The sequence below is a fragment of the Bubalus kerabau genome, chromosome 7 (assembly GCF_029407905.1).
Source record: "Bubalus kerabau isolate K-KA32 ecotype Philippines breed swamp buffalo chromosome 7, PCC_UOA_SB_1v2, whole genome shotgun sequence".
Taxonomy (NCBI): domain Eukaryota; kingdom Metazoa; phylum Chordata; class Mammalia; order Artiodactyla; family Bovidae; genus Bubalus; species Bubalus kerabau.
The window spans coordinates 2,632,198-2,646,979 of NC_073630.1; positions in this window are offsets into that span (position 1 = coordinate 2,632,198).

A 14,782-nucleotide genomic window follows, 5' to 3' on the forward strand; every position below is an offset into this window, starting at 1 on the left:
ACGCGTCTCGAGGCCCTAGTCCCCTCCCGTGACTCGAGAGCCAGGACGCACTCCTCCTCGCCACGCGCATGGAGACCTGACTTCCCTGGCGCCGCACGAGAGGCTCCCTGAGATCCTCGTCGTGCCTCGGGAGAAAACCCCCACGGGCGCCGCAGCTCGAGGAAACCCCTGAGACGCCCCCGTCCTCGCGAGCTGAGGGCCTTCTTTTCCTGCATGGCCTGGAGAGCAATCCCGGGTCCTCTCTCCAAACGGAAGAGGAGGCTGGACTCCCTTGAGGCCGCTCAGGGGGCTCCAAGAGACCCGCGTCGCGACTCGAGAGGAGAGCGGAGTCCTTGGCTTCCCCTCGAGACGAGGCCTGACTCCCCGGGGGAGCCTGGAATGCAACCCCGAGATCCCTGCCTTCCCTGGAGAGGAACATTAGGTCCCGGACACACGCTTAAGTTAGGTCTCTTCGGCCCCGAAGTGACTCGAGCGCAACCCCCAGCTTTCCCTCGCAACCCGAGGGGAAGATTGGGCTTCCCAGTGCCAACCCAAGGGGAAGGCTGAGATCCCCGTCGCAACTCGAGAATGCCGCCGCAACTCGAGAAAAACCACGTGGTTCCCACCGCTTTGCAAGATGAGGCCCTTGCCCGCGACGGCGTCTCAAGGGAAGTCCCCTGTTCCGCCCTGAAGGGCGAGACGGTCCCTGACAGCCTTCCTGCGACCCCCAAAAGTCCCCCGACACGCCGGGGTCCCCCGAGGGTAACACCGAGGGTCCCGGCACCGCTTCCTCTGAGCCCCTTCTCCCCTCCTGATCGCGACAGGAGAGGCGATTCCCCTGCGTGGTCTGGAAGGGGTTCCCGGCCTTCCGGGCGCACCTCAGGATGAGGCCGGTCTCACGAGGAAATTCGAGACGAGCCACGTGGGTGGGGCCACATGCCGAACGCCCCCGATTCCCCGGTCCGCTCTTGAGAAGGACCCGAGGCACGGACCCCTCTTCGAAGGCAACCCTGTGGGTGAAGGCACAACACGAAGGGGCACTGCCACCCACGTGCATCGTCCGCAAAGACCCGAGGGTTTCACACACAGCTCGACGAGGGGCCTGAGACCCCCTGAGCAACTCGAGAGGCCAGCGGGGTTCCCTTCCTCAGACAAGACGAGGCCTGACTCTCCTGTCCCAACTCTGCAGGGACCCTGCGGTCGGAGTCCGAAACGGAGAGGAAGCCTGAGGTTCCTGCCTCCCCTCGAGGTGAGGCCCTCTTCCGTTGCGCCAGACCCAGCGGAGTCCCGAGGGGCCCCGCCACCTCCACAGGATCCCTCGCCTCTCAGAGGCACCCTGGGAAGTTCCCTAAGGTCCCCGGCAGAAGGCGAGGGAAACGAGGGTTTCCCGCCGCCCCCCGAGAAAGAGCTCGAGAGTCCTTCTTCAACACGTCTCGAGGCCCTAGTCCCCTCCCGTGACTCGAGAGCCCGGACGCGCTCCCCCTCGCCACGCGCATGGAGACCTGACTTCCCTGGCGCCGCACGAGAGGCTCCCTGAGATCCTCGTCGTGCCTCGGGAGAAAACCCCCACGGGCGCCGCAGCTCGAGGAAACCCCTGAGACGCCCCCGTCCTCGCGAGCTGAGGGCCTTCTTTTCCTGCATGGCCTGGAGAGCAATCCCGGGTCCTCTCTCCAAACGGAAGAGGAGGCTGGACTCCCTTGAGGCCGCTCAGGGGGCTCCAAGAGACCCGCGTCGCGACTCGAGAGGAGAGCGGAGTCCTTGGCTTCCCCTCGTGACGAGGCCTGACACCCCGGGGGAGCCTGGAATGCAACCCCGAGATCCCTGCCTTCCCTGGAGAGGAACATTAGGCCCCGGACACACGCTTAGGTGAGGTCTCTTCGGCCCCACAGTGACTCGAGCGCAACCCCCATCTTTCCCTCGCAACCCGAGGGGAAGATTGGGCTTCCCAGGGCCAACCCAAGGGGAAGGCTGAGATCCCCGTCGTAACTCGAGAATGCCGCCGCAACTCGAGAAAAACCACGTGGTTCCCACCGCTTGGCAAGATGAGGCCCTTGCCCGCGACGGCGTCTCATGGGAAGTCCCCTGTTCCGCCCTGCAGGGCGAGACGGTCCCTGACAGCCTTTCTGCGACCCCCAAAAGTCCCCCGACACGCCGGGGTCCCCCGAGGGGAACACCGAGGGCCCCGGCACCGCTTCCTCTGAGCCCCTTCTCCCCTCCTGATCGCGACAGGATTGCGATTCCACTGCGTGGTCTGGAAGGGGTTCCCGGCCTTCCCGGCGCACCTCAGGATGAGGCCGGTCTCACGAGGAAATTCGAGACAAGACACATGGGTGAGGCCACATGCCGAACGCCCCCGATTCCCCGGTCCGCTCTTGAAAAGGACCCGAGGCCCGGACCCCTCTTCGAAGGCAACCCTGTGGGTGAAGGCACAACACGAAGGGGCACTGCCACCCCCGTGCATCGTCCGCAAAGACCCGAGGGTTCCACACACAGCTCGATGAGGGGCCTGAGACCCCCTGAGCAACTCGAGAGGCCAGCGGGGTTCCCTTCCTCAGACAAGACGAGGCCTGACTCTCCTGTCCCAACTCTGCAGGGACCCTGCGGTCGGAGTCCGAAACGGAGAGGAAGCCCGAGGTTCCTGCCTCCCCTCGAGGTGAGGCCGTCTTCCGTTGCGCCAGACCCAGCGGAGTCCCGAGGGGCCCCGCCAACTCCACAGGATCCCTCGCCTCTCAGAGGCACCCTGGGAAGTTCCCTATGATCCCCGGCAGAAGGCGAGGGAAATGAGGGTTTCCCGCCGCCCCCCGACAAAGACCTCGAGAGTCCTTCTTCAACGTGTCTCGAGGCCCTAGTCCCCTCCCGTGACTCGAGAGCCAGGACGCGCTCCCCCTCGCCACGCGCATGGAGACCTGACTTCCCTGGAGCCGCACGAGAGTCTCCCTGAGATCCTCGTCGTGCCTCGGGAGAAAACCCCCACGTGCGCCGCAGCTCGAATAAACCCCTGAGACGCCCCCGTCCTCGCGAGCTGAGGGCCTTCTTTTCCTGCATGGCCTGGAGAGCAATCCCGGGTCCTCTCTCCAAACGGAAGAGGAGGCTGGACTCCCTTGAGGCCGCTCAGGGGTCTCCAAGAGACCCGCGTCGCGACTCGAGAGGAGAGCGGAGTCCTTGGCTTCCCCTCGAGACGAGGCCTGACTCCCCGGGGAAGCCTGGAATGCAACCCCGAGATGCCTGCCTTCCCTGGAGAGGAATATTAGGTCCCGGACACACGCCTAGGTGAGGTCTCTTCGGCCCTGCATTGACTCGAGCGCAACCCCCAGCTTTCCCTCGCAACCCGAGGGCAAGATTGGGCTTCCCAGGGCCAACCCAAGGGGAAGGATGAGATCCCCGTCGTAACTCGAGAATCCCGCCGCAACTCGAGAAAAACCACGGGGATCCCACCTCTTGGCAAGATGAGGCCCTTGCCCGCGACGGCGTCTCAAGGGAAGTCCCCTGTTCCGCCCTGAAGGGCGAGACGGTCCCTGACAGCCTTCCTGCGACCCCCACAAGTCCCCGGACACGCCGGGTCCCCCGAGGGGAACACCTAGGGTCCCGGCACCGCTTCCTCTGAGCCCCTTCTCCCCTCCTGATCGCGACAGGAGAGGCGATTCCCCTGCGTGGTCTGGAAGGGGTTCCCGGCCTTCCCTTCGCACCTCAGGATGAAGCCGGTCTCACGAGGAAATTCGAGACGAGCCACGTGGGTGGGGCCACATGCCGAACGCCCCCGATTCCCCGTCCGCTCCTGAGAAGGACCGGAGGCCCGACCCCTCTTCGAAGGCAACCCTGTGGGTGAAGGCACAACACGAAGGGGCACTGCCACCCCCGGGCATCGTCCACAAAGACCCGCGGGTTCCACACACAGCTCGACGAGGGGCCTGAGACCCCCTGAGCAACTCGAGAGGCCAGCGGGGTTACCTTCCTCAGACAAGACGAGGCCTGACTCTCCTGTCCCAACTCTGCAGGGACCCTGCGGTCGGAGTCCGAAACGGAGACGAAGCCTGAGGTTCCTGCCTCCCCTCGAGGTGAGGCCCTCTTCCGTTGCGCCAGACCCAGCGGAGTCCCGAGAGTCCCCGCCACCTCCACAGGATCTCTTGCCTCTCAGAGGCACCCTGGGAAGTTCCCTAAAGTCCCCGGCAGAAGGCGAGGGAAACGAGGGTTTCCCGCCGCCCCCCGAGAAAGACCTCGAGAGTCCTTCTTCAACGGTCTCGAGGCCCTAGTCCCCTGCCGTGACTCGAGAGCCATGACGCGCTCCCCCTCGCCACGCGCATGGAGACCTGACTTCCCTGGCGCCGCACGAGAGGCTCCCTGAGATCCTCGTCGTGCCTCGGGAGAAAACCCCCACGGGCGCCGCAGCTCGAGGAAACACCTGAGACGCCCCCGTCCTCGCGAGCTGAGGGCCTTCTTTTCCTGCATGGCCTGGAGAGCAATCCCGGCTCCTCGCTCCAAATGGAAGAGGAGGCTGGACTCCCTTGAGGCCGTTCAGGGGGCTCCAAGAGACCCGCGTCGCGACTCGAGAGGAGAGCGGAGTCCTTGGCTTCCCCTCGAGACGAGGCCTGACTCCCCGGGGGAGCCTGGAATGCAACCCCGAGATGCCTGCCTTCCCTGGAGAGGAATATGAGGTCACGGACACACGCCTAGGTGAGGTCTCTTCGGCCCTGCAGTGATTCGAGCGCAACCCCCAGCTTTCCCTCGCAACCCGAGGGGAAGATTGGGCTTCCCAGGGCCAACCCAAGGGGAAGGCTGAGATCCCCGTCGTAACTCGAGAATGCCGCCGCAACTCGAGAAAAACCACGTGGTTCCCACCTCTTGGCAAGATGAGGCCCTTGCCCGCCACGGCGTCTCAAGGGAAGTCCCCTGTTCCGCCCTGAAGGGCGAAACGGTCCCTGACAGCCTTCCTGCGACCTCCAAAAGTCCCCGGACACGCCGGGCTCCCCCGAGGGGAACACCTAGGGTCCCGGCACCGCTTCCTCTGAGCCCCTTCTCCCCTCCTGATCGCGACCGGAGAGGCGATTCCCCTGCGTGGTCTGGAAGGGTTCCCGGCCTTCCCTTCGCACCTCAGGATGAAGCCGGTCTCACGAGGAAATTGGAGACGAGCCACGTGGGTGGGGCCACATGCCGAACGCCCCCGATTCCCCGTCCGCTCCTGAGAAGGACCCGAGGCCCGGACCCCTCTTCGAAGGCAACCCTGTGGGTGAAGGCAAAACACGAAGGGGCACTGCCACCCCCGGGCATCGTCCGCAAAGACCCGCGGGTTCCACACACAGCTCGACGAGGGGCCTGAGACCCCCTGAGCAACTCGAGAGGCCAGCGGGGTTCCCTTCCTCAGACAAGACGAGGCCTGACTCTCCTGTCCCAACTCTGCCGGGACCCTGCGGTCGGAGTCCGAAACGGAGAGGAAGCCTGAGGTTCCTGCCTCCCCTCGAGGTGAGGCCCTCTTCCGTTGCGCCAGACCCAGCGGAGTCCCGAGGGGCCCCGCCACCTCCACAGGATCCCTCGCCTCTCAGAGGCACCCTGGGAAGTTCCCTAAGGTCCCCGGCAGAAGGCGAGGGAAACGAGGGTTTCCCGCCGCCCCCCGAGAAAGACCTCGAGAGTCCTTCTTCAACGCGTCTCGAGGCCCTAGTCCCCTCCCGTGACTCGAGAGCCATGACGCGCTCCCCCTCGCAACGCGCATGGAGACCTGACTTCCCTGGCGCCGCACGAGAAGCTCCCTGAGATCCTCGTCGTGCCTCGGGAGAAAACCCCCACGGGCGCCGCAGCTCGAGGAAACCCCTGAGACGCCCCCGTCCTCGCGAGCTGAGGGCCTTCTTTTCCTGCATGGCCTGGAGAGCAATCCCGGGTCCTCTCTCCAAACGGAAGAGGAGGCTGGACTCCCTTGAGGCCGCTCAGGGGGCTCCAAGAGACCCGCGTCGCGACTCGAGAGGAGAGCGGTGTCCTTGGCTTCCCCTCGAGACGAGGCCTGACTCCCCGGGGGAGCCTGGAATGCAACCCCGAGATCCCTGCATTCTCTGGAGAGGAATATTAGGTCCCGGACACACGCCTAGGTGAGGTCTCTTCGGCCCTGCAGTGACTCGAGCGCAATCCCCAGCTTTCCCTCGCAACCAGAGGGGAAGATTGGGCTTCCCAGGGCCAACCCAAGGGGAAGGCTGAGATCCCCGTCGTAACTCGAGAATGCCGCCGCAACTCGAGAAAAACCACGTGGTTCCCACCTCTTGGCAAGATGAGGCCCTTGCCCGCCACGGCGTCTCAAGGGAAGTCCCCTGTTCCGCCCTGAAGGGCGAAACGGTCCCTGACAGCCTTCCTGCGACCCCCAAAAGTCCCCCAACACGCCGGGGTCCCCCGAGCGGAACACCGAGGGTCCCGGCACCGCTTCCTCTAAGCCCCTTCTCCCCTCCTGATCGCGACAGGAGAGGCGATTCCCCTGCGTGGTCTGGAAGGGGTTCCCGGCCTTCCCGGCGCACCTCAGGATGAGGCCGGTCTCTCGAGGAAATTCGAGACGAGCCACGTGGGTGGGGCCACATGCCGAACGCCCCCGATTCCCCGGTCCGCTCTTGAGAAGGACCCGAGGCCCGGACCCCTCTTCGAAGGCAACCCTGTGGGTGAAGGCACAACACGTAGGGGCACTGCCAACCCCGTGCATCGTCGGCAATCACCCGCGGGTTCCACACACAGCTCGACGAGCGGCCTGCGACCCCCTGAGCAACTCGAGAGGCAAGCGGGGTTCCCTTCCTCAGACAAGACGAGGCCTGACTCTCCTGTCCCAACTCTGCAGGGACCCTGAAGTTGGAGTCCGTAACGGAGAGGAAGCCTGAGGTTCCTGCCTCCCCTCGAGATGAGGCCCTCTTCCAGTGCGCCAAACCCAGCTTAGTCCCCAGAGGCCCCGCCAACTCCACAGCATCCCTCACCTCTCAGAGGCTCCCTGGGAAGTTCCCTCAGGTCTCCGGCAGAAGTCGAGGGAATCGAGGGTTTCCCGTCGCCACCCGAGAAAGACCTCGAGAGTCCTTCTTCAACGTGTCTTGAGGCCCTAGTCCCCTCCCTGGAGTAGAAAGCAAAGACGCGCTCCCCCTCGCCTCCCCCATGGAGACCTGGCTTCCCTAGCGCCGCACGAGAGGCTCCTGAGATCCTCGTCGTGCCTTGTGAGAAAACCCCCACGGGCGCCGCAGCTCGAGGAAACCCCTGAGACGCACCCGTCCTCTCGAGGTGAGGGCCTTCTTTTCCTGTCTGGCCTGGAGAGCAATTCCGAGTCCTCTCTCCAAACTGAAGAGGAGGCTTGACTCCCTTGAGGCCACTCAGTGGGCTCCAAGAGATCCGCGTCGTGGCTCGAGAGGAGAGCCCAGTCCTTTGCTTCCCCTCGAGGCGAGGCCTGACTCCCCGGGGGAGTCTGGAGTGCGATCCCGAGATCCTTGTCTTTCCATGAGAGGACTATTAGGTCCTGGACACATGCCTAGATGAGGTCTCTTTGGCCCTGCAGTGACTCGAGCACAACCCCCAGCTTTCGCTCGCAACTCGAAGGGAAGTTTGCGCTTCCCAGGGCCAACACAAGAGGAAGCCTGAAATCCCCATCATAACTCGAGAATCCCGCCACAACTCGAGAAAAACCACGTGGTTCCATCGTCTTCGCAGCATGAGCCCCTTGCCCTCCACAGCGTCTCAAAAGATGTCCACGTTCCCACTGAAGTGCAAAACAGTACTTGGCACCCATGATGGCACCCCCAAAGTTCCCCAACTTACATGCCTCACTCGAGGGGAACACCCATGTTCCCCACACCACATCATTTGAGCCCCTTCTCCCCTCCTGATTGCAACAGGAGTGTCGATTCTCCTGCTTTGTCTGGAAGGCGTTACCAATCTTCCCAGCGCACCTCAGGATGAGGCCGGTCTCACGAGGAAATTGGAGATGTAGCCTCGTGGGTGGTGCCACATACGGAAAGACCCCATTTCCTGGTCCGCTATTAATAAGAACCCGATGCCCGTACACTTCTTCGAATGCATCCCGTTGGATGAAGGCACAACAAGGAGGGGCCCTGCACACCCGTGCATCTTTTGGAAAATTCTGCAGGTTCCACATACAGCTCGACAAGTGACCTGTTACCTCGTGAACAACTCGAGAGGCAAGCTAAGTTTCATTTCTCCACAGAATACGAGGCCTGACTCTCCTGTCCCAACTCTGCAGGAATCCTGAGATCGGAGTCTGAAATGGAGAGGAACCCTGAGGTTCCTTCCTCAACACGAGATGAGGCCCTCTTGCATTATACCACACCCAGTGGTGTCCCGAGTGGCCCCTCCCAACTCCACAGAATCCCTGACTTCTCAGAGGCACCATGTTAAGCTCCCTGAGGTCACCAGCACAAGTCGAGAAAACCAGGGTTTCCTGCCGCAACCGGAAAAAGACCTTGAGAGTCGTTCTTCAACGCCTCTTGAGGCCCGATTCCCCTACCATGACTCGAGAGCAATGACGCGCTCCCCCTCCACACGTGCATGGAGACCTGTCTTTCCTGTCACCATACGAGAGACTCCCTGAGCTCCCCATCGTATCTTGTGAGAAACCCCATCCTTGCACCGCACCTCGAGAAAATGCACAAGACGCCCCCGTCATCACGTTATGAGGGCCTTCTTTTCCTGCATGGCCTGGAGAGCAATCCCGAGTCCTCTCTCCAATCTCCACAGGAGGCTTGACTCCCTTTAGGCCACACAATGGGCTCTAAGAGATACCCGTCGCGACTCAAGAGGAGAGGGGAGTCCATTCATTACCCTCTTGAAGAGGCCTGACTCCTCGGGAGGATCTGGAATGCAACTCCGAGATCCCTGTTGCCCCTTGAAAGGAACATTAGGTCCTAGACACAAGCCTAGATGAGGTCTCTTTTGCCCTGCAATAACTCGAGCCAACCCCCAGCTCTAGCTCTCAACTCGTATGGAAATTTGGACTTCCCTGGGCCAACACAAGAGGAAGCCTGAATTCCCTGCTGCAACTCGAGAAAAACCACGTGGTTCCCCCGTCATCACAAGATGGGGCCCGTGCTCACTACGGTGTCTCAAGAGAAGTCCCACATTCTGTGTTGAAGTGCAAAACGTTACTTGGCACCCTTAATGCGACCCCAAATGTTCCCCGACACACCGGTTTCATTTGAGGGGAACACCGAGGTTCCCGGCACCACTTCTTTTGAGCCCCTTCTCCCCTCCTGATAGCGACAAGAGGGTCGATTCCCCTCCTTTGACTTAAAGGAGTTCCCGACATTCACGGCGCACCTCAGGATGAAGCCGGACTCATGGGAAATTTCGAGACGTGGCCTCGTGGGGGGTGCCACATGCCGAAAGACCCCGATTTCCCAGTACACTCTTGAGAAGAACCCGATGACCAGACACCTCTTTGAAGACAACCCTGTGGATGAAGGTACAACAAAAGGGGCACTGACACCCCTGTGCATCGTCTGGAAAAACCCGCAGGTTCCACATACAGCTCTACAAGAGGCCTGTCACCCCGTGAACAACTCGAGATGCAAGCGGATTTCCATTCCTCCACACAAGATGAGTCCTGACTCTCCTCTCCCAACTCTGCAGGAACACGCGATCCAAGGCAGAAATGAAGAGGAAACCTGATGTTCCTGCTTTATCTAAAGATGATGCCTTTTTCCATTTCACCAAACCCAGTGGAGTTCCGAGAGGTCACTCCCAACTCCACAGTATCCCTGATTTCACATAGGCACCTGAGAAGCTCCCTGACGTAACATGCATGAGTCGAGGGAACCCATGGTTTCCTGCCACAACCTGAGAAAGACCTTGAGAGTCCTTCTTCAATGCGTCTTGAGGTCAAAATCCCCTATCATGACAAGAGAGCAATGACGCACTCCCCCTCGCCACGCGCATGGAGACCTGACTTCCCTGGCACCGCACAAGATGCTCCCTGAGCTCCCAGCCTTACCACGAGGGAAACACCACACTTGTGCCTCAGCTCGAGAAAACCAACGAGATGCCCCTGTCATCGCGAGATGAGGGCCTTCTTTTTCTGCATGGCCTGGAGAGCAATACCGAGTCCTCTCTCCAAAATCCACAGGAAGCTTGGCTCCCTGTAGGCCACTCAGTGGGCTCCAAGAGATATCCGTCGCGACTCGAGAGGAGAGTGGAGTCATTTGCTTCCCCTCGAGACGAGGCCTGACTCCCCGGGTGAGTCTGGAATGCAACCCCGAGATCCCTGTCGCCCCTGGAGAGGAACATTAGATCCTGGACACAAGCCAAGATGAGGTCTCTTTTTCCCTACAGTGACTTGTGCGCAATCCCCAGCTCTCCCTCGCAACTCGAATTGAAGATTGGACTTCCCTGGGCCAACACAAGAGGAAGCCTGAAATCCCCGTCGTAACTCGAGAATCCCGCCGTAACTGGAGAAAAACCAAGTGATTGCCCCATCATCGCAATATGAGGCACTTTCCCGCTACAGCGTCTCAAGAGTAGTCCCACGTTCCATCTTGAAGTGCGAAACAGTACTTGGCACCCTTGATGCGACCCCAAAAGTTCCCCAACATACCGGTCTCACTTGAGGGGAACACCGAAGTTCCCGGCACCATTTCTTTTGAGCGCCTTCTCCCCTCCTGATCACGACAGGAGGGTCGATTCCCCTGCTTTGTCTGCAAGGGTTTCCCGACCTTAACTGCGCACCTCAGGATGATGCCGGTCTCACGAGGAAGTTCGAGACGTAGCCTCGTGGGTGGTGCCACATGCCGAAAGACTCCGATTGCCCGGTCCGCTCTTGATAAGAACCTGATGCCTGGACACCCCTTAGAAGGCAACCCTGTGGATGAAGGCACAACACGAAGGGGCACAGACACACCCGTGCATCGTCTGGAAAAACCTACAGGTTCCACACACAGCTCGACACGTGGTCTGTCAACCCGTGCACAACTCGAGAGGCAAGCTGAGTTCCATTCTCCACACAGGACGAGGCCTGACTCTCCTGTCCCAAATCTGCTGGGACCCTGCAATCCGAATCAGAAATGGAGAGGAACCCTGAGGTTCCTGCCTCAACTCAAGATGAGGCCCTCTTCCATAGCACCAAAACCACTGGAGTCCCGAGAGGTCCCTCCAACCCACAGTGTCCCTGACTTCTCAGAGGCACCCTGACAAGCTCCCTGAGATCTCCGGCACAAGTCGATGGAACCCAGGGTTTCCTGCCGCAACCCGAGAAAGATTGGACAGTCCTTCTTTGATGCGTCTTGAGGCCCGATTCCCCTACCATGTCTTAAGAGCAATGAAGCACTCCCAGTACCCATGCGCATGGAGGCTTAACTTCCCTGGCACCTCACGAGAGGCTCCCTGAGGTCCCCGTCGTACCTCGTGAGAAACCCCACACTGGCGCCGCAGCTCGAGAAAACCCACGAGACGCCCCCGTTATCGTGAGATGAGGGCCATCATTAACTGCATGGCCTGGAGGGCAATCCCGAGTCGTCTCTCCAAACTCCACGGGAGGCTTGACTCACTAAGGCTACCCAGTGCGCTCAATAGGTACCCGTCGCGACTCGAGAGGAAAGCGGAGTACTTTGCTTCCTCTAGAAACAAGGCCGGACTTCCCGGGTGAGTCTGGAATGCCACCCCGAGATCCCTGTCACCCATGGAGAGGAATATTCGGTCCTGGACACAAGCCTAGATATGGTCTATTTTGCCCTGCAGTGACTCGAGTGGGATCCCAGCTCACCCTCGCAACTAGAATGAAAGATTGGACTTCCATGGGCCAACACAGGAGGAAATCTGAATTCCCCGTCGAAACTCGAGACTCCCGCCGCAATGCGAGCAAAAGCACGTGGTTCACTCGTCATCCCAAGATGAGGCCCTGGCCCGCTACAGCGTCTCAAGTGAAGTCCCACGTTCCGTCTTGAAGTGCGAAATGCTACTTTTCACCCTTGATGTAACCCCAAAAGTTCCCCGACACACCGTTCTCACCGAGGGGAACACCGAAGTTCCCGGCACCACTTCATCTGATCACTTTCTCCCCTCCTGATAACGACAGGAGGGTAAATTCCCCTGCTTTGTCTGGAAGGAGTTCCCGCCCATCCCGGCGCACCTAAGGATGAGGCCTTTCTCAGGAGGAAATTCGAGACGTAGCCTCGTGGGTGGTGCCACATGCCGAAAGACCCCGATTGTGTGGTCCGCTCTATATAAGAACCCGATGCCCGGACACCACTTCGAAGGCAACCCTGTGGATGAAGGCACAACAGAAGGGTTACTAAAACTCCCGTGCATCGTCCAGAAAAACCCACAGGTTCTACACACAGCTCGACAAGTGGAATGTCACCCCGTGAACAACTCGATAGGCAAGCAGAGTTCGTTTCCTCCACACAAGACGAGGCCTGACTCTCCTGTCCCAACTCTTCAGGGACCCTGCCATCCGAGTCAGAAATGGAGAGGAAACCTGAGGTTCCTGCCTCAACTCGAGATGAGGCCCTCTTGCATTGCACCAAACCCAGATGAGTCGCGAGAGGCCCCTCCCAACTCCACAGTATCCCTGAATTCTCAGAGGCACCTTGAGAATCTACCTGAGGTCACCGGCACAAGTTCAGGGAACCCAGGGTTTCCTGCTGCGACCCGAGAAAGACCTTGAGAGTCCTTCGGCGCGTCTTGAGGCCCGACTCCCCTACCATGACTCGAGAGCAAAGACCCGCTCCCCATCGCCATGCGCATGGAGACCTGACTTCCCTGACGCCTGAAGAGAGTCTCCCTGAGCTCCCCGTCGTACGTCTTTGGAAACCCCATTCAGGCACCGCAGCTCGAGAAAACCCACGATACGCCCCCGTCATCACGAGATGAGGGACTTCTTTCCTGCCTGGCATGGATAGCAAAACCGAGTCCTCTCTCCAGACTCCACAGGAGGCTTGACTCTCTTTAGGCCTCTCAGTTGGCTCCAAGAGATACCTGTCAGGACTTGAAGGGAGAGCGGAGTCCTTTGCTTCCCCTCGAGACGAGGCCTGACTCCCCGTGTGAGTCTGGAATGCAACCCCGAGTTCCTGTCGCACCTGGAGAGGAAAACTCGGTCCTGGACACAAGCCTAGATGAGGTCTATTTTGCACTGCAGTTACTAGAGAGCAATCGCCAGCTCTCCCTTGCAAATCGAATGGAAGATTGGACTTCCCTGGGCCAACACAAGAGGAAGCCTGAATTCCCCGTTGTAACTCGAGAATCCCGCCGCAGCTTGAGAAAAACCACGTGGCTCCCCCGTCATCACAAGATGAGGCCCTTGGCCACTACAGCGTATCAAGAGAAGTCCCACGTTCCATCCTGAAGTACAAAACGGTACTTGGCACCCTTGATGCGACCCCCAAAGTTCCCTGACATACCGGTCTCAATCGAGGGAAACACCAAAGTTCACGGCACCACTTCCTGTGAGCCCCTTCACCCCTCCTGATCGCGACAGGAGGGTCGATTCCCATGCTTTTTCTGCAAGGGTTCCCGACGTTCCCCATGAACCTCCGGATGAGGCCGGTCTCATGAGGAAATTCGAAAAGTAGCCTCATGGTTGGTGCCACATGTTGAAAGATCCCGAATTCCCGATCCACTCTAGATAAGAACCTGACGCCCGGACATCTCTTCGAAGGCAACCCTTTGGATGAAGGCACAACAGGAAGGGACATTGACATCCCCATGCATCGTCTGGAAAAACCCGCCGATTCCACTCACAGCTCCAAATGTGGACTGTCACCCCGTGAACAACTCGAGAGGCAAGTGAAGTTGCATTCCTTCACACAAGACGAGGCCTTACTCTCCTGTCCCAACTCTTCAGGGACCCTGCGATCGGAGTCAGAAATGGAGAGGAACCCTGAGGTTCCTGCCTCAACTAGAGAAGAGGCTCTCTTCCATTGAACCAAACTCAGTGGTGTCCCGAGAGGCCCCTCCCAACACCACAGTATCCCTGAATTCTCAGAGGCTCCCTGAGAAGCTACCTGAGGTCACTGGCACAAGTCGAGGGAACCCAGAGTTTCCTGAAGTAACCCGAGAAAGACTTGGAGAGTCCTTTTTCAACGTTTCTTGATGCCCGATTCCCCTACCATGACTCCAGAGCAAGGACACGCTCCCATCGCCACAAGCAGGAAAACTGACTTCCTTAGTACCACACAAGAGGCTCCCTGAGTACCCCATCATACCTCGTGAGAAAACCCACAGTGGCGCCGCAGTTCGAGAAAAGCCACAAGATGCCCCCGTCAAGGAGAGATGGGGGCCTTCTTTTCCTGCCTGACCTGGAGAGCAATCCCTGGTCCTCTCTCCAAACTTCACAGGAGGATTGACTCCCTTTAGGCCACTCAGTTGGGTCCAAGAAATACCCGGTGCGACTCGAGAGGAGAGCGGAGTCCTTTGCTTCCCTGGAGACGAGGCCTGACTCCCCGGGTGAGTTTGGAATGCAACCCCGAGATCCCTGTCGCCCCTGGAGTGGAACATTATGTCCTAGACACAAGCCTAGATGAGGTCTATTTTGCCCTACAGTGACTCGAGAGCAACCTCCATCTCTCCCTCACAATTTGAATGGAAGATTGGTCTTCCCACGGTCAACACAAGAGGAAGTCTGAATTTCCCATCGTAATTCGAGAATTCAGCCTCAAGTCTTAAAAACCATGTGGTTCCCCCTTCATCGCAATATGAGGCCCTTGCCAGCTAGAGTCTCAACAGAAGTCCCACATTCCATCTTAAAGTTCGAAATGCTACTTGGCACCCTTGATGCGACCCCAAAGTTCCCCAACATACCGGTCTCACTCCAGGGGAACACCGAAGTTCCGGGCGTCTCCAGGGAAGTCCCATG